Source organism: Dryobates pubescens, chromosome 8, assembly GCF_014839835.1.
Source record: "Dryobates pubescens isolate bDryPub1 chromosome 8, bDryPub1.pri, whole genome shotgun sequence".
NCBI classification, from domain to species: Eukaryota; Metazoa; Chordata; class Aves; order Piciformes; family Picidae; genus Dryobates; species Dryobates pubescens.
The window spans coordinates 21253027-21277756 of record NC_071619.1 but is presented as its reverse complement, the minus strand read 5'-3'; the positions used below and the strand labels follow the sequence as shown (position 1 = coordinate 21277756).

Genomic DNA, 24730 nt, shown 5'->3' with positions numbered 1-24730 from the left:
AGAGCATATGGAGACCCAGTTATACTGCTTAAGATCACTGTCATTTATAAACACACTACAGAAAAAAGAAAAGGCATTTTGAAGTGTAACTGATGGCTATTCATCTCAAAACACATCATCTCGTCAGGAACTTAAGAAAATACATAAAAGGGCAACCCACTGACAAAAGAAATATAATACAACATTTTGCCTCTATTCTTAGACTTGCATACTGTCTCTCTCCCAGCTTCAAAGGCTAACAAACTTTTAAACAAGGCTTTCAGAAAAAGAATTAAATTAAAATTATCAACCCCATGAAAACCAGCTGGCTAAACAATTTAGTGGAAGTAGACCAAATTCTCATTCTTTGGGGAGCAAGAAACTTTAAATCACCAGTGGATCAAGGGTGAATGAATGTGATCTGACAGAGCTGGACACATGATACTGCCTTCCTGGAGCCCCAAAGAACAGATCAGAGCTTCTTAAGAGGGAAAGACAGACATCCAAGGAAGACACTCACCATCTGTCAACACTGACATGTCCAAATTTGGATTTCCATAGTTGAAATAAGGTGTAGGAGACTGGTGACTCTTTTCTAAAATCTGCATTTATTAGTAGGTACTTAGAGCACTCAACATTCAAATCATGCTTTCCTGCCCATCTTTCTAAAGAGATACTCAGTATTTTCATTTGAGTCATTATCATGCACTACAGTGCTGGTTAAACACCCATTGTGTAGCATCAGATCAACACTCTTCCAAACTTAGCTCAATTGGTAAGTAAGAATTTTCAGAAAGCAATGCACTTCCATTATTTTTTTCCCAGAAACATAAGTAATTTCACAGGTTAAACTAAAAATTTGGATGTAAACCCCACTTCTTTTGACAGTCATAAGCTGACACTGCAAGGAAACAAATAAAGGTAGTTTTGTTCTCATAGCTGTCATCATAGTTGTGCAAATGAAAAGAGAAGTCTCCAGAAATTTGATGTTACTTGTAACATCCAGATTTGGGTTTCCTTATAGTGCTTTTAACTTCCTCTCAATGGAATTTTTAAGCTCAAGTTTTATGCTACGTAACCCTTTCCATATGGTGTCTCATCACATCAGAGCAAGATCACCACTGTTCACACAAAATCACGTGAAGTTAGAGAAGTGGTGTGCTTAGCAAACTAGAAATATGCCATTATTTTGGCACTCCCTACTTTTCTGTCCTTAGGGATACTCATATTAGTCAGCTTTAGCTCTCTATAGAAAAAAGATCATCGGCCTATGAATTTTCAAAGGCACTATATGAAACTTAAAAAATCAGATATGTAGGAATTAATTTTTTCTGATTAAAACCACAGTATAGTATTAAACTTGTCAGGCAAATCTTAAAATTGGTATGCTATTTTCCAGTTTTATTGGTAGCTGAATTGCTTCTCATTTTTAGCTCAAATTCTTTCAGATTCAGACAGGTACAAACTAACACATATAAAAACTCAATAGCCCAAGGATTCAACTGTAGGAAAATTAATCAACATTACTTTTTGATAAAGTTGATCCCAAGACATATATGAAGGGTCCATGCAAACTAAATCAAATGTGTTCAAAGTCAGCTTCCTAAATGTTTCCTCATCTAAAAGCTAAGACGCCAAAAGCTGAATGCTTTCATTTCTAGTCACTTGTAATGGAGTTCCAAAAGGTAGAGTGGTGCTGACTATCAGGACAGTTAATGTTCCTTGTTGAAAAAGAAACCAGAATCCATCTTATGTAGCATGAAGAAAAGAATCTCTTGTCAGTTTCCAAAGAGAAGAAGGAAAGTAAGACCCTAAACTATCTGTGAGCTAGTGCTATCTTCTGTTTCAGCACTAAACACTGACAGCAAAAAATGAATAGGAGATAGTCTAATTTCTGTCTGAAAGAAAGATTCCAAGCAACACATACCACAGCAAAATCAGAAAAAAGCACATAGCAAAATAACAGCAATAAAAGGAAAATCCCTACTGGCAAAGCATCTCTTCCACAAAATACTCCTATGTATGGCTAGTGGTTTTTGAAGACAGTCCTGCTGAAGTGTGAAGAAAAACTGAAATGTACATATTTCTTCCATTTACCTCTTTTAAATGAAGAAAGTGTGTTCCCTCATTAAAATCTAACTTGCAAGGACAAAAAAAGTTTAATAAATTAAAACCTCTTCTTTGTTCTAAAGCCTTGCCAGTTTCTCTTCTTAGTGATTTATTGAAATAAAATGTTAAGTAGTAGGTGTTAATAAAATTACACATGATAAAATGACTATTCTTTAAAAATCTGATCTGTAATAAATTTTATAAATTCTGATTGCTAGTTATTCAAGTCATCAAAGCTTTGCCAACAATAGCCAGCAGAGGTCTATTACTGAAGTAGTATTAATATAGACATCATCACCAATTCAAAGCAGATAATAAAGGAGTGACACATTTATTATCATTATTAATTAACAGTTTTCTGAGATGGAATTAAATCAATATGCTGCTCTGATATCATTTTAACTAGTTATGCAAATCAAACATTTAGAGCCCATGAAAGGATATAAATGCCATTCAAAATTCACTTCACACTTATTACTGTAATATCAGAACTTTCAGGCTTTGCTAGTAAAAAAAGGACTTAATGCTCATTTAATTACACTCAGACATAAAGCTTATGGAATGAAAGTTGAAATAGCTGATTAGTTAGGAAGTCACAGTAAGGCTATAACACTGGGGATAGACAATGAGATAATAATGTGAAAATGCAGAGCTTTTGCTCAGAGTTGTTCTGGCAGATCCTATTAAAAAGAACAATGACATGTGTAGGAGAAAATGTTTTAAAATTATGAAGTTGAAGAATCTTTCCTAAAGCTAGGAGGAAAAAAAGAAACCATTAGTTGTCACTTACATAAATAGAAAAAATGCTATGTTAAATCATGTAACTTTCTTCTAATTATGCAATTACAATATTTAATCTTTTAGATGTGGAATTTTAACCATTTGTGTGCATAAACAACATTAAAGAATCTTCTTTGTCAGAATAAGATTTTAATACACACAATTACCAACAACTAGCCTGGTGAAGGGATCCTGACTGATGCCATTGGAGATGACAGCCTGACAGATTAAAGAGCCTACAGTAAGGTCAATGTTGAGACCAAGCTGGCTAGCAATGGCAAGCCCTTGGCTAACCACACTGGCCAGATGAGATCATGTTCTAGTCAACCTCTGCAGCACTATGGAAATTAGCATCTCTGAGAAGCACTGATCACATGGCAAACCAAAGGTAACTGATAAGAAAAAAGATCCAGGAGTCTCCTGATCTTACACATCTGTGATCCTTGGTCTTGTACATCAAGAACAAGAGTATTATACATGGATGTGGTCTCACCAGCATGAAATAATTGCCCTTCACTTTATCCACAGGAGACTTCAACAGTTCAGGATCTCTCAAGTTCTATGCAGTCTATAGGGTAGCAGACACTGAGAATACCCATCAAACCATGACATTCTGTGAAAATATGGGAACTTACCTTGTTTAACACCTTTGTTCCCACAGGTGTTAAGCTTGTCTGAGTTTCACAATACTACATTACGCTTAAAGCCCGATATGGAACTTAGTAAGACTGTGGAAGAGGAAGGGAAGTGACAGACTGCTCACTGGAAGTAGTGTCTAATGTTATCATTTTCAGAAGAGTTTTCACAACTCAGAAAGATTTCTCTGTTCAGTACACTCCATACTCCTAGGACAATGGTTGGCCTAAATCTTTAAATGAGCAGTGACAGAATAGATTTATTTGCTGGAAAGAAGGATCTTTTGCTCACCCTAGCAGGTAGGAGCATGAGGTAACGTTTTTAGGAGGCTAAACTGCAACAGATTATTTTAGATTATTTTTTTAAATAAATAATAATGCATACAAATTCAAAGGTTTGAATTTTATTAAAATGGTAAAAAAGCAACTTACAAGAATCCTGCCGCTACACTAATTAACTCATTATTCGGGTAACTGAAAATACTAGGCTTGCTAAATTGTCTGACATCAGTCAATAAAGTGAGGGCAACCATGTTCTGTCAGAGTGCAACTGACTTCCCATCTTCACATTCTTTCCTGACTCATTTTATGATTAGCAAGAAGCCACATCAGTAGCTAGAAGAAAATTTAGACCTATGAACTGAAGACAGGTGAGCTAGCACTCTTCACAAAGGAATCCATTCTAGTTGGCATGACACAGTAATCTGTAGTTGGCCAGATCACTAACTTCCAATCTGCTTGGTAAAAAGTTGTCTGGTTTTGCACTGTCTGTACTACAAGAATACAATATGCCAACCTGTGATGAATCACTGCCTCAAAACATATACTTCAGGCACTAAATAAATACCCAAATAGCATGTCCAGAGTGCTCTCATAAGCCTAAATAAGTGCTCACCAATGTTTTTTACCCTGTTCAACAATACCACAGCAGAAGAAATTTGTCAAACTGTCTGATATCCTGGATTAGTTAAAAGAAAGGGTGCATTACAGATAGGAGGATGAAGAAACAACCTAGCAGTACTCCCTTGAGCACACAAAGCAGCCTGGTCAACAACTATTTTTTATAGTACGTAATTGGGAGTTTTTTACTTGCAGATGACCTGGGTTTTCACAATAATTTGGTTTAGATGAGACCACCTTACCAAGGCATTTCTTAAAGATACTCTGAAGTCTGCTAGATCCCCCAGCGAGACTGGTTCCTGTTTCGATCTCTCATGTGGAATGCAAAAAACAACTTTTTCAAAATCCACACCTTCTCACCTCTTTGAAAGTAGAGCAATAATGATCTCAGTAGTTAAAAGTTATTGACAGTTCCTCAATTTGGAGATTGTGAAAGGGGATAGTTTTGCACCATACTATGAACTGGAATAGCTGGGAGAAGTGTTACCTACCTTTAAAAATGCCCTCAATCCTATAACAGACAGTCGAGTGATAGCACCTTTGTGACAAATAATTTATTTCTATAGCTCTTAACTCTCTGGTGCCATGTGGCAGCTCAAGGGGAGGGAACAGAAAGTGCTGGTCTATGGACTATCAGTGGGGAGGGGAGGAGAAGGGGATGAGTCTATACAGAAAAGCTATGAACTTAAGACCTTCTCTCAAAGTTGAGAAAAATAAACTTTATGACTATAAAGCCGCTCAGGAGTACATTTCCAGATTACTCTCATAACTCCTGAAGAAGCACTCATCCAACCATAGCTACAGAGCTTGAAATGCATACGCAAAAAAGGAAAAATGAAGAATTTCTAAACTCAGCAAAATATGTTGAATTTTGAAAGACAGGCTAGTAATAAGAGTAAAGTTGTGCTGGTCTGGCTTAGTTGATGAATCTAACATACCATAATATCCATCAAGATGCAGTGCAGCACAAGGAAGGGAGGGATTTCATAGGAGAACCGACATTAAACTCTGGGTTGATAGAGGAAAGAAATCTTGTAAATATGGGGAATATGTGTGTGTTCTGTTTCAAAACAGCATTTCCTTTAACAGTCAAAGAGACAGAAGAGTGAAGAAAACCAGCAGGAACAAGTGTTTGCATTGAAGGAGATTGTCAATACCCAATGCAGGAATCTCACTGCAACTGTTTACATCTCCCACCTTCATGTCAGAAAAAGGGAGAATTTTTTTTCCTCTGGTCTTACTCCCCTGCAGGACAACTTTCTCACTGAAAACTGGCATAGAAAATGTAGTATTCTTCACACAAGCTGAAAAGATATGTTGTTGGCTCTAGAGGCACTCATGTTGCAAGTTCCTGTTGTTAAAACAAAACCAATAGGTAATAGTCTGGTGGGAAAAACAAAGCTGAATTTTGCATGGAAAGATGGCAGAGGGAGTATACATAGCATAGCAATCATACATAGGAAAAAAAAAACTCTATTGGTTGTTTTTTATTATTATTATTCATAATGTCTCACTCAGTTCATAGTCATATATAATATTAGTTGTATAAATACAAGCATCACTGGCACTGAATAAGAAATAATCCTTCATTTTACAAAAAAAAAAAAAAAAACAACCAAAACCAACAAAACAATAACAACCACTCCCCCCCCAAAAACCAAAATAAAAAAAAAAAATATAAAAAAAAAACCCACACCACAATTCAGAGACAGGCAAACAAACAAACAAAACCTCAAAGGACTGCAAAACTGTTCAAACTGCTCCTCTCAACTCCTAAGAAACCCATTCAACCAGCTGTAATTTCTACACACAAGAGTAAATCCAACACAAGTGAAAGAGTGTCTTAGTACAAAAGCTTCTCTAACCTACGAGGTCAAGATGAAACCGTGCTTAGATCAAAAGGGACAATGAAATGTCAGATCTCTTCCTATCACTCAGGTTTTATTACAACACTAGCACTCCTTGAGTAATCATCCAGCTTATCTGTTAATGCTTGGCATAAAAAGACCCCAAACTGGAACAAATTGGCATATTCTTTGGCCAAAACTAAAGTATTGGCAGAGCTGAATGCCAAATGTAGCATTTACTTCTCAATACCTCTGGGTCTAGGTTGTTCACAAGCAAAGTAATTTTCTTACATGAGCACAGCATTCACTAAGCAGGAGGGAAAAAGAAATCCTCCCCCTCCACATGAAGGCCGCGTGCCTTCTCCTCCCTTTCTTTGTTCCAATCCAAACTCTTCAGGCATAACTGAAAGGCAGGGAAAAAGACAGATGCACAATGACAAAAATTCAGCCACTAACCAAAAGTAATCTGGGAATAACATTATGGAATTTTTTTATTATTATTTTTCTCTCATAATAGCCATAAAACACTAGATACATTAACCCTCTAAGAAAGAAAACACAGAGTTTTCATCCATATTACATCTTCCAATTTAAAAATAGTAATACTTGAAAGCTCCTCAGCACACATCTGTATTAGCTAAAACAGATGCCTAAGATGCTCTGATGACCAACCTGAAAGAAGAACAGATCAGAAAGGGAGACCATCAAACGGTCAATCCATCAAAGAGTTTAAAGCATTACTTCTGAACTCCAAATTTCAGGCCCAAGTAATTTTAAATAAGGACATTAAATTTCACCAGCATTCATTTGTATTTTTTAAAATTTCATTAAATATCAATTGCTTGGTAACCTTGTTAAATGCTCATCAAATTAAACCCTCTAGAAGAAGCCATAGAAGACTCACCCATACTGTCCTGAAAGCTGAAAAAGTTCACAATTAACTTTCCAAACTCAGTCTTTGACAAAAGACTTTGACTTTGCACAACTGTGCAAAGGTGTGGCCTTGCCAGTGCCGAATACCAGGGGACAATCCCTTCCCTGGTCCTGCTTGTCACACTATTGATGATACTGCCCAAGATGCTGTGGCCAAGATGGCCACCTGAGCACATTTCTGGCTCATACTCAGATACCTGTCTATCAAGACCCTCAGGTCTTTCTCTACTGGGCAGCTTTCCAGCCACTCTGCCCCAAGCCTGTAGCACCCAATCTCATTGTGCAGACCATTGATAAAGATATTAAAGAGAACTGGCCCCACACCTGAGCCCTGGGGAACACCACTAGTGACTGGCCACCAACGGGATTTAGCTCTATTCATTACCACTCTTTGGGCCCAGACATCCAACCAGTTTTACCCAACAATCCACCCATCCAAACCATAAGAAGCCAGCTTCTCCAGGAAGATGGTGTGGGAGACAGTGTCAAACGCTCTACTAAATTCCCAAGAAACAATATCCATTCTTTCTCTTATCCACCATGCAGGTCACCTTGTCATAGAAGGAGATCAGGTTGGTCACGCATGACCTGCCCTTCATGAAACCCTGCTGATCAGCTGGTAGCTTTGCATGTGTTGTGTAATGGCACTCAAGATGATCTGCTCCATGACCTTCCCTGGCACCAAGGTTGGACTAACAGGTCTGTAGTTCTCTGGATCCTACTTCTGGCCCTCCTTGCAAATGGCTATCACAATTGCCAATCTTGAGTCAGCTGGGACCTCATGAGTTAGCCAGGACTGATGATAAATAATGGAAAGTGGCTTGGTGAGCACTTCCACCAGCTCTCCCAGTACCCTTGGGTGTATGCCATCTGGCCCTACGGACTTGTGTACAGCAGGTCACCTTTTGATGTTTCCTACATCTACTCACCATGAATGATGACATGTAATGTGTGCCAAAGTTTTTGCCAACCTAAGGAGAATTCCAATAAGGTAGAAAATTTGGAAAATAAGTTGTTGTGTTTTTTTAATTACTATAGGTTTCATTTTCATTTATTTTTTTTCCTTACTTGTAGCTGCTTGGCCTACCAATCTCACAGTTGTCTGCAGTTTCAGAATGAGGATTACGTTTAAGCAGTGATGTCCGAGCTGCTTTCTCACAGCTACTGCCACATCGCTCAATGCTACATATTGCCTACCCACACAGGATGCAAATCTGGAAACCACAGTAGAGCTGAAAAGCTATCTTAATGATAACAAGGCATCGTTAAGTATTGGTCACTCTGCAATGCAGCTCTGCACTACCATTCATTCGGAACATCCTTTCTCTAGGCATTAATGCATTTCCCTATACTTCCTCAAATAAAACACAACCCTGAACAACAGTATTCTTTATGTTTCACTTTGAGTAACTATTTTGACATGATGATTTAACCTAAAGTAATCCTCTTTATGGTATTGCAATCCAGATAAATAACATTAGCAGATGTACTCATCAATAATCATGAAACGGTAAATTTACCTGGATTCCTGTTCCTTACATTATCAAGCAACTTAAATGTTAATGCAGTAAAGCCTTGAGGTCAATGTTAATGGCAGCACCACCATCTTTGTTTCACAGATAGGGAACTGAAGCATAGGCAGGTTAAGTAACATGCTCAAGGGGGTGGGGGGGTGGGGAGAGGAATACACATAGAGATGCAGCATCAGCCTCCCATTTCTTATGCTGTCATGAAAAGGGGCCATTTTTACACAGAAGAATCATTTTTTTAATGTAATTCTAGGGAGTAGTTAGTCTTCTGATTCCTTACATAAATTTTTATGGTGCAGGCACTTTCTGGAGTCTGTGACTCCAGCTAGATTATTATTAGTCCTGCTTTAGTAAGGAAGCAGCAATATGATTCTTCCCTGACAAGAAATACCAGCATAATTTATTGCATTATTACTCCTCTGAACTGAAAGCAATTAATTACCTCCAGCAGGATGCACAAGTGAAAATTCATCAGAGAAATGTGATGAAAAATGTACCCACTGCTTTAAAATAATAGGTGCTTAATGGTTTTTTGTTTGCAAGCTAATCTAGAGCATCTTATAAACGACTAAGTATTGGTTATCACTTGAAAAAACAGTTTTTCCCCTCTTATATTATTCCTTCATCCATAATCTTGGAGGAGAGGAAGAAAGCAGTACCAGGTTCACAACCAAATTTTTTTTCCTCCCATTATAAAATTGTGGTATTTTTGTTTGTGGCAGATATGATAAAAGACGCACGGATTTATGTAGCACTTCTCTTTGTTATGTATCATCAAACCCAAACTAACACTTTTGCTGGAAAAGTTGGCAAAGTTATTCTACACAGCAGAAACCATTCCTAGGAAATGCAAAGCATGGCTGAAAGAAAAGAAAAAAGTATAATCTCACAAACACAAATCAGACTGTATTTCAGAACGTTAGTACACTTCTATACGCTCTATATATGCACTGCAAACCTTCTCTCAGGTTCAAGTGAACAAGAAAATTGCAAATACAAATGTCTGTTATGTTAATACACTGGGCATTTACGTTAGATAGACACAGAGCTAAATTCATTACATTTATTTTAGCTTTTCAGAATTATTCACATCTGTATGATTCAATAATTGCTTTTACTATAAAGTTATTGGAGTAATTTTGCTCTGTATATTTCCGATCAATTCCTCCTCTCAAGGGCACAGTTGAAAAGTGATATTTGAAAACGGTCCCTGATAGATTGCATGGTTAGTCAGCAGCAGAGACAAACAACCTAATCCAGAGCAAATTAGTTCGGCTGCCAGCAATAGTTTTATACAAAGATGTAAATTATGTTGTCAAAACCGGTCGCTTTCTAGCTTGCTGCTCAGCTAACAAGAAACCACTTTGGCTGATAAAGATGAACACTAAGCTTTTCTCACTTACAAATTTTCAAATCTGCCACTTCAGCATTCTGTTAGCCACAAACAAAACAGGCCCATATAATTGCTTCCTTTTTTCTGCACCGGTATTTCTCTCAGTTCCATTTCTCTACACACACAAAAAAACCCCACAAATAAAAATCATAAATAGAATTTGAAAAGTGTAATGGTCCTGAAAATTTTCTTTTAAAAATGGCAACCAGGACAGCCACAATCACCTACTTCTAACATTTCCAACAAACCTGTAAAGACATGATATTCCAATGCAAGTATCACCCAGTTGTACCAATGGTTTAGGAGATTTACTGCATAAATGTGGCATTCACAGAACTTCTGAACACAGCATAAATGTCTTGATAAGAAGCAAATACACACATCTATTTTAATGTAAGCTAAAGTGTCTTTGGAACTGCTCTGGCTGACAATGGTCCATCTGTATCTATTACTTTGCATGTTGTTGTTAAAAGTAGAAAATATATATGCCATTATTACCCCAATCTACTCACTTAAAGTGTAAACTAGATAGATCTAACATTTGTATGAAAATAATAATGTATTATAACTGTAATTATATCTAGTATAAGTCAAATAAATAAATTACAAATTGCAATTACCCTTTAAAGTTGCTAGTCATACTATTTGCTTTTAAATTAATTGCAGGTGCTCCTGAATGTTTTATTACAGCCCCAAAGTTGTATATTTCAAAGAACAGTACAGATGATTCCTGTTTATTTGTTAAATTAAAGCTTTGTTGGTAAAATTACAGCTTAATTAATATTATGGGTACTGTATAACGAAATAGTTTACCTTGTGCATAATTTATTTCCACATGCATATCTCAGTACAGACTCATTACAGCTCTAAGGCAGCTAAAATAAAATATTCCTCCTTTGCTGGCATTTTTCTAAATAGCAGTTCACTAAATCAATATTATTCACTTGGTATTTTTAAAAGCAGTGTATCTTAATAATTACACAGCATTAGAGTAGGCAATAATTTCACTTGCTAAGCATATTAAATTTAGCAAACCATCAGTCAAATAGTTTGTTCTTCTTTAGAATTGGCAGGCAGAGAGTGAGAGTTTGGAACCATGTTACTTTGGTATAAATGTCACATATAGTTTAAGGCTGTGTATGCGACTCCCTAAGCACGCACAGTGCCATATATCTTTATTAGTTTCATTGGTCAGTGCAGTGACCAGTTGTTTATACTCATTACAGAAGACAAGGTGAACCATTTGGCACAGACCGCAATCACAGCTAAAAATGTATGACTTTGCAGAAAACAAAAATTGTAGGAAAGGCTGAACACACTGTACACATGCTACCAGACTAATATTATTTATTTATTTTCATGCTGTTTCAGCCTTTCAGTTTCTTAGATATGTCAAGGCGAATCTTTTTTGGTTTGATTTTTTTCTTGATTTAATGTAATTTCACTGCTGTTTATCACTAGAGATTTGGGTGGGGGCAAGAAAATAAATCCATTAGTTAAGTCAGTGGAATAACAACACACAAGCTAGATGAATGTTTGGGGTTTTTTTATAGTACTACATATAAACCACCACCATTGAGGGTTTTTTTCCTCAAAGAATATACTTCCTTACTCAGTGACTAGAATGCAATCAAAATGGTGATATATTAAAACAAATTCATTAAAATGCATTACAGATTCAGCTACTGGCTATTTTTTCTTGCATTATTTTGATTACTGTATCTTCTAACACCATGCATATGCATTTCCTTCATCACACAGATTTTAAAAAAACATTTATTTCTAAAGGGAGAAAGGCTTTTTTTCCCCCACATGCGTCTTTATTGCTACCTTAAGATAATCCCAAATATATTCTATTATTTTCCTGAAGTAAAACATACCTGTGGCCAAACATTAAGAAGGTGAAGTGCCAAGATCAGAATAAAGAATTAAGGATGTATAAACACAGTTTTCTCTCAAAATCCCTGATAAACCAGCCCTGATACTTAAAAGAATGTATCTTCCATGACAGCTGACTGATGTTCCCTGATTGTCACAAGGACAGAAGCAAATCTGGTAATAGCCATGTTTCAGGGATTCTTACTTCCTGATGTTGAAAACAAGAAGATTAACAGTAGGGAAGTCTGAGAGTATAGAGCATACGCTATTTTGTCAAGGGTAATCTACTTATGAGAAGCAAAAGACAAGAGTCTGGGAGAAGACAATAGAAACAAAAATGAGAGGAGGAAAATCAGACAGGTTTGGAAGGAAAAAGCAACAGAGTAAGTTGGAGATGAAGATTTAAAAGTGCGTGGGGGGGGGGAATATGCAATTGAGGGGATACAGCCACTCTAGAGACTTACAGTACAGTCAGTGGATTTACATTTAAGAGATCTGCAAGTAACATTGTAACACACACTATTCCACAGAACGGCAATAATTACCTGCAGAAAAACTGAAGCTTCACTTTGCCACACTATACTAGCTCAGCATCCTACAAAACTCAAGGAAAATCTGAGCACATGGAAGTAAAACAGCATGATAAAAAGTCTGCAATTGCTTCCTCATTTTAAGCCACAGTTTTGGGAAGGAAACACAAAGTTTCAAGTCAAGAGTGCAAGTACTGATATACCAGGTCAATTCATTCACCAAACCAGAAACTAGAACAGGAACCAGAGAAGCCATCTAACTACAGAGAATATCTCTGTATGCCAAATTGCTGGTTTCCATCAAGCCAGCCTGCAATCATACCCACAGGTCTAGTAATCTCAGTGGAAGCTTCAAATTAGCAAAATTTCCATTAATATCATCAAAGTAAAACAGTTGATCTCCTAATTTCTCTAGAAAAGTAATTAGCAAAATTTTCTTATTAATTCAAGGGTTTAGTAACCACTGGCCCAAACCATTAGTGATAGGACATCTTAAATCATAGTGGAAAAAGTTGGGTTTTTTTCCCTGCAGAGTAATTTCAACCATCCCATTTCAACACAACTAAGCAAACCACAGAAACCAACTTTTTTAATCCAATATCCCTAGAGGCTGTATTCCTAGTGTACAATATTAACAGCTTTACAAGTCTCAACCTACTCAAAAAACTGGGGAAACTTATTAGGGCTTCACACAGAAATACACTTCCACAAAAATATTAGCAAAATAAGAGGAATTTTTTAAAAAAATAAATAAAAACCACTTCTGTACAGCAGACGTCTAATAAGAAGTTGTAGTCCAGTATGCTAAGGAGCAGGTCTGTCAGAAGCATGCTTGCTCTACAAATATGAGGGTCTTGATAATAACACAAATCTGGGAAATGAAAAAAGATAAATACTTAGCACAAATGACACATTATGACAGGAAGGAGTTTTCCTTCATAGAGAGCTACTGGTTTGCTCTCCTATAACAGGAGTTTCACACTGACTTGCCAGTTAGAAGTGCTTGGTTTAAAGTTTCAAATGCTGAAGTGTTCTAAAACAGTAACAAAGAAAATGTTTTCCTTATCTGTTTCCTGAAGCTGTCCCTTTATTCCACAGGCATTGGAGCACTTGGACTTTTATTATCATGAAGATGCACATGCCATTTGATTCAAATACACACAGACCTACAATATTACATATTTTAAGCAATTAATAACCTTCTTCAATAGCCATCACTAACTGTGATATCCTTACTGCACTATTATGTAACAGAAAATATAAATAGGAAGAACACTTGCTTTAGGATTGATAGCTTTATTTTGTTTCTTCCAGTTTGCAGAAGCATAATTAGATCACATACACCTATGTTCATCCTGTAATGTTGTAAAAAACCAAAATTTTATAGTTTCCAAATACATTGGTTTTTTCTGTAATAGAATGTAATCTAAATTTGTTCCTTTGAAGAACAAGATTTCCTTTGCCATTACAAGTAACTTCCTTGAGTTTTGAAAGTATAAACCCTTGCTGAATCTGGGCTGCCAGGCAATGAATGTTTGAATGCTATTATCAGTAGTGCCGTTTGTATATTTTAAACAGCACATATTTGTGATGCCTTTTTAGCACAATAAACTGAATTATAATCTTTTAAAAGCAGGCTTTTGATAGATATTCTACCCAGTATGAAAGTTTAGGGGTTTTTCTTTGACTTGTTTTTGATTTAATTAGGAAGGCACTTCTAAAGAAGATTTTCATTTCAAACTATGCCTAACCAAGCAGTCAAGGACACAGGAGCTGCAGAACCATACCAACTTTAGCCAAAAACTGCCTTTTAAACTGGGGGAGAAAGAACACAAAGATTTTTAAATGCCTCTTAAAATGGGTTGTAGATAGGTCTTCACACCTTGCTGATGCCCCTTGATTATATGGTGTCCAAATCCAGTCCTCCACAGCATTATTCAGAAAAATCACCTTAAGAAAGGCAGAGTGCATACCAAAAATACTAGTCAGTGAATATGTATTACAATTGTCTAACCTGTGTTTATGTCAACAGATAAGTGCTTACATGCAGGTACAAACAAACTGAGATCTTTTTCCCTTTGAAGAAAAGGGAGAAAAGGAAAAAAAAAAAATTATTCAGGCAGACACAAGAAAGGAGTGCTACAGAAAGTCCCATCTATACGCCTCCCACACCCCCACTTCTTTGCCTGAACTGTGGTATGAAAAAACAATGGCTTTTCTGAGGCACTGTGCAGACAAGGCAGCTCTGAAAAAAACTAATAGCCATGATTAATGACAATGGGCTAGAGGAGAGTTGGGACACAGCCGCCACATATATCATCCTTTCCCATCAGTCTCTGCTCCTCCCTGCCCCTCTTCCTCCTACAGCAAGGCATTATAAAAATGTCTTATCTGCTTTCCACTTTCTTTCTGAAATCACAGTACTGCTGAAAAAGAAGGGGGGAAGAGAAAGAGAGAGAGAGACAAAGAGGCAATAGGGTGAACAAGAAAATGGCATGTAAAATAACTATAAGATATTCCAGGGGAAAATGCACGAGCTGTAATCATTCAAGATTTCAGCAACTTGACTCTTCACATGCTGAAGCCACATTTTCAAGGTCTTATCTGCCATATGGTTCCCTGTTTGGATGATTTATTAGGTGTAGAAAGTACACTGATAAATTTTACTGCATTTCCCTGAATAGGCAACCTATGGTGTCAATAACAAAGCTCAGGCCGCTTTAATGAAAACTGTAAGCACCAAAGGGTAACCATTTATTTATGAGTCACTACAGTATTACTAGGACAAAATTTATCTTCCCTTCTCACGCACTCTGCAGAAACCAAATCTGGTCAAAGAAACAGCGATCACATCCATATGTCAGTGACTTACTAACATGTCTCCTGCACACTCAGGGCTTGTATCCAAAGAAACAATTTCTATGTAATGACTATTTGCTCTAATGTAAAAGATGCTCTTTAGTTTAAAAACTTTTTTAAAAAAAAAAATATTTGGTGACAACTTGCATATCTACAAATCATTATGCAATGTCAATTTCCTACAGCCAAGGAAAAAAACAAAAAACAAAAACTTTCAAAGAAAAAAAAATCATTATAAGTGATTTAACCTTTAGCTGTAACAGAGTGGATGATCAAATCACTTTGGATAATATTGGGGTGGGGCAAAAGAAGCCAAAAAACAAAATGACAGTTTATAAATGCAAAAAGTAGTGTTTACTGTTCCATCAAAGGTTCCAGAGGATTAATAAACTGACACTTTGACCTTAACTTAAAAAAATATAAATATTGACATTTCTTATGTGCATCTTTTTTGTTTATTTTTTTTAAAGGCTTTAGACAAATAATTAAACTTTCTCATGCATTCAATGTTACTTTTCTTGTGCTCACAATCCTAAACACACTTAAGATACCAAAATGAAAATAAAACGGTGCATAAGATATCTTGAGCTTGCTGCTTATAACCATTCTTTAAAAGGTATAACAGAATTTCTTTGATATTCCTCTTTTATGAAAATTATCAACTATTCAGCACTAATCAAGGCTGACAGGACTGTTTGTCTGCCTCATACATATAGACCCCATCTTTCTGTCTTTTAAAAACCAACCACTAAACCAAGCCAGGCATCCCCATGCATCATTTGGTATGAATATCAAGATTAGCATGAACACAGATGGTGAGATTTTGGCTCCAATCGCTGTGTTCTGATTTTTTCCAAAGATATGCAAAAGTATATAATTAATTTGGATTTCGTTACTACATCATGCAAACAACTAATAAAATCTGAACCAAAAAAGGCCACGCTTTCAAAATACCAATGGTTACCACTGCACACCTGAAAAAGACATTAAGTTCGCCTAGATACTTTACTGGTAACTTCCAGATAGCAAACTACTGAAAACCTTGCCCTCAACACCCACCTTTAACTCAGATACATAACATGTTATTGGTACACGCATGTCCTTTTTACTGTAACTATAAACCTGTAGTGTCAATGAATAGTTCCTGGCAGAAGGCCAACAGTAAACACAAGATTTTAGTCCTTGGGGGCACAGAGCACAACGCATTTAAGGAGCTGGGCAGTTAAAAGCCTGGCTTTCTACATGGGTTTTTAACCTTTGACAAGTGTTGCTCAAATATGGGTTTCTGTATAAGTAAATGAATGTCCATGGTGCCTCCACAGAGGGAAAAGCCACTCCAGCCTGGGTCAGCCTCTTTTACAAGCCTGACCTTGAAATGACAGCATACCATGTCATGACCAATGTGCAAAACGCAGAGAGTGACAGATTCTTCAATTAGTAATTAATAAACAACATTTTCTTAAATTAACAGGTACCTTCTTTCTTGCTACTGGAAGAATTCCTAGGAAAATAATACTCAAATTCCTAGAAATGCAGGTTTTTTCTCACTTTAACACCTAAGCAGAAGCCAAAATGGGCATTCTGAAATCCTTGCTGGAATCTGACATACACCTCTCCAGACTGGACATTCTTGTTCCTCTCTCCCTATTCCTTCACAGAAGACTCATTATGAAAAAGAGGTTATTTTAGACTTAATTTTTAATTAGGGGAAGGGATAAAGAAGGAAGAATTTGACATATCTTGGTATTAAAATAATCCATCCTGCAGAGTCTTGACATAGGCTCTTCTCTATATATAGTTTGGGGTTTTTTAAAGAAAACAACAACATCAAGACAAAATGGGTCAGCTCTACTGGCCATCTGATTAGTAGAAAACTGCTGGTAAACATGCTCCAATGTAAAGTTTTGGAAGCTCAGAGTGAAGATTGATGTACCTTTTGTAGCCACTATCTAGCTTTACAGCACAGCTCTGAATTCAAGAGCTTTCATAAACGCAATAAACCCATCAGTCACCTTCATCCATGTGCTGCCCATGAGAGCCCAACTAGAGTCTCCACATGCCTGTCTTCTCATGGTATTTTCCTAAAGCTAACCCTGTGCCTTAGTCCACTCAGCGCACAGCTCCCACCAGCCACAGACACTGTATCTACAGAGTAGATTTATCTATGAATGAAATAACCTTCTGTCATAGCCTTTTCGTAAGCCAGTTTTATTGAGTAAGAAATGGACTCCAAATTTTAGCAAACAATCATTTTTATTTGTCTGCCCTCTGCCAATATTCTAGATTTTTTTCTGAAAGTATTAAGAGAGGAAAAGCATCCCAGACTATTAGATGTAAATTGGTGCCAGGATGGTAACCCATCAGCTGCAATTGTCCGTGCATATAAACTACTAGTCTTTTGTTTCTAAAAACATCCCACAGTTTGCTCTCTTTACTCTCTCTAAAAATAAACTCTATACTGAGCTGCACAGTAATGATCTCCAGGACAATGACAGTTTTATAGTTAAGGGTGAAAAATGTCTCTAATTCTGCATTTACGTGGAACACACTTTGGGAGCAGGAACTGTATTTTACTGTGTCTCTATGGACCAGAAAGAGGACTCCAATCCCTGTCAAAAATTTCTCAATACCACCACATTACAAATAGTACATCTCTATTTCTTCACAGCACCTATAGGCAAGAGCAGAAGGGAGATAAGGCAGTCTCTCTGAAATGGAAGCCACTTACTTAGATGCCTGCACTTCAGTTTTGGATTAAATTTATTTTTCTCTACAATACCTTTCTTGTTTAGAAATATGCTCAGTTCCCCTAAAACATACCAGCAGCTGCACAATACCTTTACACAGAAACACATGTAGATCTGAACACTTACTAATTCTACCAAGAGAAATATCAGCATACTCATTTTCAGAACAACTAAGCTCATTGCAACAACTGTGTAACACATTGTGTATACTGTAAGTCCTATGAGCTTATCTGTGAGCCTATTTCGTAAAATTGGGTAGAAGACAGCACAATGTCAAGGCTGCAAGTGGTCCCTTCACCCACTGTTAAGAGTACAGCTCCCTTCAGCTCCATTTCAAAACAATTACCCTGAAGCTGAATTATAGCTTTCTCCCCACACACACATTTATGCTATTCCCCATAGACTGTTTGGGTGCCAAATCTGCATAATCACTGTATATTATTTTTCAATAACCATAAAGCAGGCAAATCACCATGCTGCCCGACACCCATTAGCCAATAAGTGCACAAAGTTCTTCACATTTTTCATTTAGTGGTTATTTCCCCACAGCTGAACTATAAATACAAAATACACTTTTCCTATCTGTTTATAGTTACTTAGAGCATGTAATACTCTGTCTCCCCTTCATTCTCAACTTCATATAACATACTGGATTATAGATATACCCCAAAATGTTACAGTCACAAAAAGAAGTCTAGACAGTCTGCATGAAGGCTATGATTTTAGCTCTGGTATTTGGGGCAAGTTCACTGTCCAACACACACAATCTATAATGACGATAATTCCTTGAGAAGAAACTGCAGGGCAGCACAGAGATCAAGATTTTGAAGAAGAGATGAAACGGACAAACTCTTTTCTGTTTCACAAAAGTAACTGGCATCATATTCTATAACCATGGTATTTATTGTACCATTTGAAATGTGGAAAAGAACAAAAATGGGCTCAAAGATTGAGGAAAGAAAGTTGAAAGATAACATCTTCATTTAAATTTTGAGCTTTTGACAGCTCAAGTAATGTTCTTGTTCACTTTAAGTATTGCTTTTTTCATCACTAGCCATTTCCATGTAATCTCGCTCACCTGCGTATTTGGGAGTTGAAATGATCAAATGTAAGCGTAAGTGCATTTCTGATACAAACATCTGACCTCAGAGTTTACATGGATCAAAACAGTTACTACACTGCCATATTTAAGCTGTCTTACAATCACATTTAAAATCAATACCAACTCACACCAAACACACATTTAGTACTTCCTTAACAGTTCTATGTCTTATTTATAATTAAGAGTAGGAAAATAGTCTTTGTTTTTAAAAATAACTTTTAAAATAATATTTTAGAATTCATTTCAAGTTGAGCATGTCAAGAATTATATAAACTTTGATTACATAAACTTGCTATTAAGCCCTGTGGCATATGGTTCTCTTTTCTACACAGCTAGACTACTAGATAGTGGAAATCAAACTATGGCTCATACACACTTTCAGTATGTTTGAAATAGCCTATCAGACAACATTGTTCACACACTGACATCCTAGGCTGATTTATGAAAGATCAAAGGCTGCAGTGGGTAAGTATTAAGAGGGACATGTTTTACAGAATGCATAACTTTACTCATTCTCAGTATTTCTTATGGGGTTTTTTAATATCTATTTTTTGGGATCTCAAGAACAGTTTCATAAAAAAAAAAAAGAGTGGAAACCACTTCTATCCCAAGCCTTCTAAAAACATTTTTTAAAGAGTTGGAAACACTTTTGAAACTATAATTTTAAACACATCCAGAGTTTTAAGTGTAGCACTAGACTGAATTTTTCTCATACATCCATCTATGCTAAATAATCAATGACTGCACAGAAACAGACAAAAGATAATTATTTGACAGTTACTTTTTTCCTTGGATTTTGAGCCTTTAGATAAACAGAAGGTCCTCCAGTAAATACATTTTCCACATGGTGTTGGTTCTGTGGAATATTAAACCACTGGATTTATGCAGGCTAAACTACAATGAACTCTAGGAACTGAAATATATCTGCTTTTGTCACTATCAATTACCTTCTAAGCCTAACAATTTCAATTACAAAAAGAAAGGATAACTAGCTACAACAAAGGGTTTCCATACTTAACCTTAAAAATTAGCAGCAACTTTCATCACTGTCATCATTTCATCATCACTCTGGTCTGTAGGCCAGAGAGAGTCCTTCAGAGAGCCTTCTGCTGTTGACCTGGAGCAACGTATTTCCCAGGGCAGCTAAAAATCACTGACGAGATTATGTTTTGGGATTGACAGCATGGGAAAAGGAAGAAGGAAAGGAAAACAATTCTTTCTTCTTCCATTCCACAGCCAACTGTAATGCTTACAACAAGATCTTTTTCCTATATAATAGTACAAATACAGCTTCTTTGGCCCTCCCTGGGTGCATCGCTGTACCACAGAAAACAGTAAGGAGCCACTGCCAGTTCTGCAGTGCTTAGAAAGAGGTCCGTATCTCAAAAAATAGAGTGCAAGGCAGGAAAGCCACAGGTCTGTTCTAGATACACTGCCTTAAACAGGAGCCAGGAAAAATACAGGCAGATAAATCTCTGTTTAGACAGCCAAGTCATAAAACATCTTCTTTCCCTCAAATAAGGTAGAACATATACCATATTCTGCAGCACAAGATCCCATTTAAAAAAAAAAAAAAACCACACACCCCATACACCAAACCACCATATTATCTAGCATCCACTTCATAGAAGTAGAAACTAGGTTTAACAAAATGTCCCAAAACTGAAGGGTATTAAGCAGCCATTTAAGAGCAGTAACTGGAAAAGATGCTAAAGATGGGTAAGGGCTGAAGTATGACAGTATTTCAGAAGACTAATTTTAGTTTCATGGTATAGAATAAGAAAGACATGAAAGAAACACTCCACAAAAATATCTGGCTGTAAGGCCTCAGAAATAATCTTGTGCACGAAATATTCTTGAAATCTTATGTCTTAAATTGGGATCACACACCAAAAATGACTCAGTTGAAAATTATGCTCATTTCAAACATGGACTTCTGAATCCTGTGCATCAGAAAACATAACTATTAAAGCATGAATAGGTAAATCTTGTTACTCACAGGATTTAAAATTTTTCTTGGATGTATTTGCTAGTGGATTCTCTGATTTCTTGCTAACATGGGTATTGTCTTTGGTTACTTCTTCAGCTTTTCACTTACTTCGACAGGAAGTATACCTTCTGCACTCCTATCTCATGTGAGTTTGTTGGTTTTGGTTTTGATCTTTAATCTGTCCTCTTTTACTTAACTGTAAACAAAGGATGCAAGAGAAGAAGGAATAGTCTCTTGCAGCTGTGTCACAGGGGAAAAAGTCAAGTAAAAGTTCAAAGTCCAAAGGTATCATTCTAGATTTCAACCTTGAACTAGAGGCGGTACCTCTCTCTCAAAGCAGTGCAACATACACCTCCAGGTCCTTAAAGCACTGGGCAGGGCAAAACACCCATCAACCTGTAAGACAGACATTCAGACATCTTGAAATTGGTATAGAATCATAGAATTGTTTTGGTTGGAAAAGACCACTAAGATCATCAAGTCCAACCTTTGCCCTTACACCACTATCGTCACTAAATCACATTCCAAAGAGCCAAATCCATGTTTCTTGAACAGCTCCAGGGATGGTGACTCCACCACCTCCATGGACAACCTACTCCAATGTCTGACCACTCTTTCCATAAAAAAGTTTTTCCTAATATCCACTCTAAACCTCTCCAAGCACAATTTCAGGCCATTTCTTCACATCCTATCACCTGATACTAGAGAGAAGAAATAGAGCCCCTCCTCACTACAACCTCCTTTCAGGTAGTTGTAGAGAGCAATAAGGTCTCCTTTCAGCCTCCTCTTCTCCAAATTAAACAATCTCAGTTCCCTCAGCTGCTCTTCATAAGATTTGTTCTCCAGATCCTTCACCAGCTTTGTTGCCCTCCACTCCACACTCCAGAAACTCAATGTCCTTCTTGTAGTGAGGGGCCCAAAACTGAACATAGTATTTGAGGTACAGCCTCACCAGTGGTGAGTACAGAGGCATGATCACATCCATACTCCTGCTGGTCTCACTGTTCCTGATACAGACCAGGATACTGTTGGCCTTCTTGGCCACCCTGGCACACTATTAGCTCATGTTCAGGTGGCTGTCAACCAACACCCCCAGGGTTTTTTCCATCAGGCATCTTTCCAGCCACTCTGCCCCAAGCCTGTAGCACTGCGTGAGGTTGGCATGACTCAAGTGCAGGACCCAGCATTTGTCTTTGTTAATTGACCTTAGCACACCGATCCATCTTGTTCAAATATCTTTGCAGAGCCTTCCTACCCTCAAGAAGATCAACACTCCCACCCAATTTAGTGTCATCTGCAAACTTACTAAGGGTGCACTCAATTCCCTCATCCATACCATTGATAATTTTTTTTTTTTTAATGGCCCCAAAAATTAGCCCTGGGGAACACCCCTTGTGACCAGCTGCCAACTAGAATTAACTCCATTCACAACCACTCTTTAAGCCCAACCATCCAGCCCATTCTTAACCCAGTGAGTCATTCATCCATCCAAGCCATAAGCAGCCAGTTTCTCTGGGAGGAGGCTGTGGGAGACAGTATGAAAAGCTTTACTGAAGTCCAGCTAAAGAACATCCACAGCCTTTCCTCCACCCAATAAGCAGGTCACCTTGTCATAGAAGATCGAGTTCATTAAGCGGGACCTGCACTTCATGAACCCATGCTGACTGGGCCTCATAATCTGGTTGCCCTGCACATGCTGCATAACAGCACTCAGGATGACCTGCTCCATGACCTTCCCCAGCACTGAGGTCAGATTGGCAGTTTTACAGTTCTCTGTGTCCTCCTTCCAGCCCTTCTTGTGTCACATTTGATCGTCTCCAGTCAGATGGGACCATCCTGGTTAGCCTGCTGATATATGATGGAAAGTGGCTTGGTGCATACTTCCATCAGATATCTCAGTACCCTCAGGTGTCTGCCATCCAGCCCTATAGACTTTTGTGTGTGTAAGTGGTGCAGCAGGTCACTAACCACCTCTTGGATTTCATTATGCTCTCCATCCCTGTCTTCCAGCTCAGGTGGTTGGGTATCTACTGAACAGCTGGTCTCACTACTAACGACTGAGGCAAAGAAGGTATTGAGTACCTCAGCCTTTTCCTCATCTTTGACCACTGTGTGTCCCCCTGAATCCTTTTGTTGCTAATATATTTTTAGAAGCATTTCCTGCTCTCTGTAACAGAGAAGCCAAATTCATTTCCAGCTGGGCTTTCACCTTTCTAATTTTCTCCCTGCATAGTCTCATGACAATCTTGTAGTCTTCCCAAAAGGCCTGGCCCTTCTTCCAATAACCATAGACTCCCCTGTTTCTCTCTAAGCAGCAACCAAACCTTTCTGTTCAGCCAGGCCAACCTTCTTCCTCACATATGGGCATGGCCTGCTCACCCACCTTTAAGAGTTTCCTCTTGAGCCATGTCCAGCCTTCCTGGACTCCTTGGCATCAGAACTGCCATCCGAGGGTCCCAATTGACCAGTCTCCGAAATAGGCCAAAGTCTGCCTGCCAGAAGCCCCAGGTGGCAGTTCCGGCGACCCCCACAACAACTGAGAATATAATTTTGTGATCGCTGTGCCCAAGATGGCCACCAGCCATTGCATCACCCACAAGCCCTTTTCTGTTTGCAAACAGCAGGCCCCACAAGGCAGCTTCTCTAGTTGGCTCTGTCACCAGCTTTGTCAGGAAGTTATCCTCTACACACTCTAGGAAACATCCAGGTTCCCTCTCTGCTGTGTTGTATTTCCAGCAGTCATCGGGAAATTTGAAATCCCCCACAAGAACAAAGGCCAGCAATCAAAAGACTTCTGCCAGATGCCTATTTTACCTGTCTCTTAATCCTGGCTTGTGTTTAACAGACTTCCACCACAATATATGCCTTGTTGGCCTTCCCCCTGATTCTTATGCATAAACACTCAACTCTGTCATCAGTATCATCAACTTCAAAACAATCAAGACACTCCCAGACACATAGGGCCACACCACTGCCTCTCCTTCCTTGCCTGTCCCCTCTGAAGCATTTATAGAAGTCAACTGCGGCACTCCAGTGGTGTGAGATATCCCACTATGTTTCTGTGATGGCTACTATCTCATAAACTATTTGATAGTCGATGGCTTCCATTTCATGTTTCTCATGCTGCATGCACTAATGTAGATACGCTTCAGCTGGTCTAAAAGTCTTGCCACCTTGTTGTAGTGAGAAGTCCCAGTTTCTTCAGCCTAGCTGTTCTCAGGTGCTCCTGTGCAGTCCTCAGCCTTATTTCTACCCAGTCTGGTTTTGTGTCCTTCCCCCTTCAAATATAGTTTAAAGCGCTTTCAATGAGCCCTGATAGCTCCTAGGCGATAATCCTTTTCTCCCTCTGAGACAGGTGTATTCTGTCTGTTGCCAGCAGACCTGGTGTCTTAAATCAACCCATGATTAAAGAACCCAAAGTCCTGCTGGAGACACCAGACTTGAAGCCAGACATTAATCTGGCTCATTGTGTTTTCCTTCGTCACCACACCCTGCAACTGGTGGGATGAAGGAGAACAT

General features: G+C 37.9%; 1 protein-coding gene across 1 annotated transcript in view; it reads right to left on the bottom strand.

The window, feature by feature from the left end:
- Positions 1–24730, bottom strand: part of LRMDA (leucine rich melanocyte differentiation associated) — a 642594-nt gene that overhangs the window by 537200 nt on the left and 80664 nt on the right. The window lies entirely within an intron of this gene.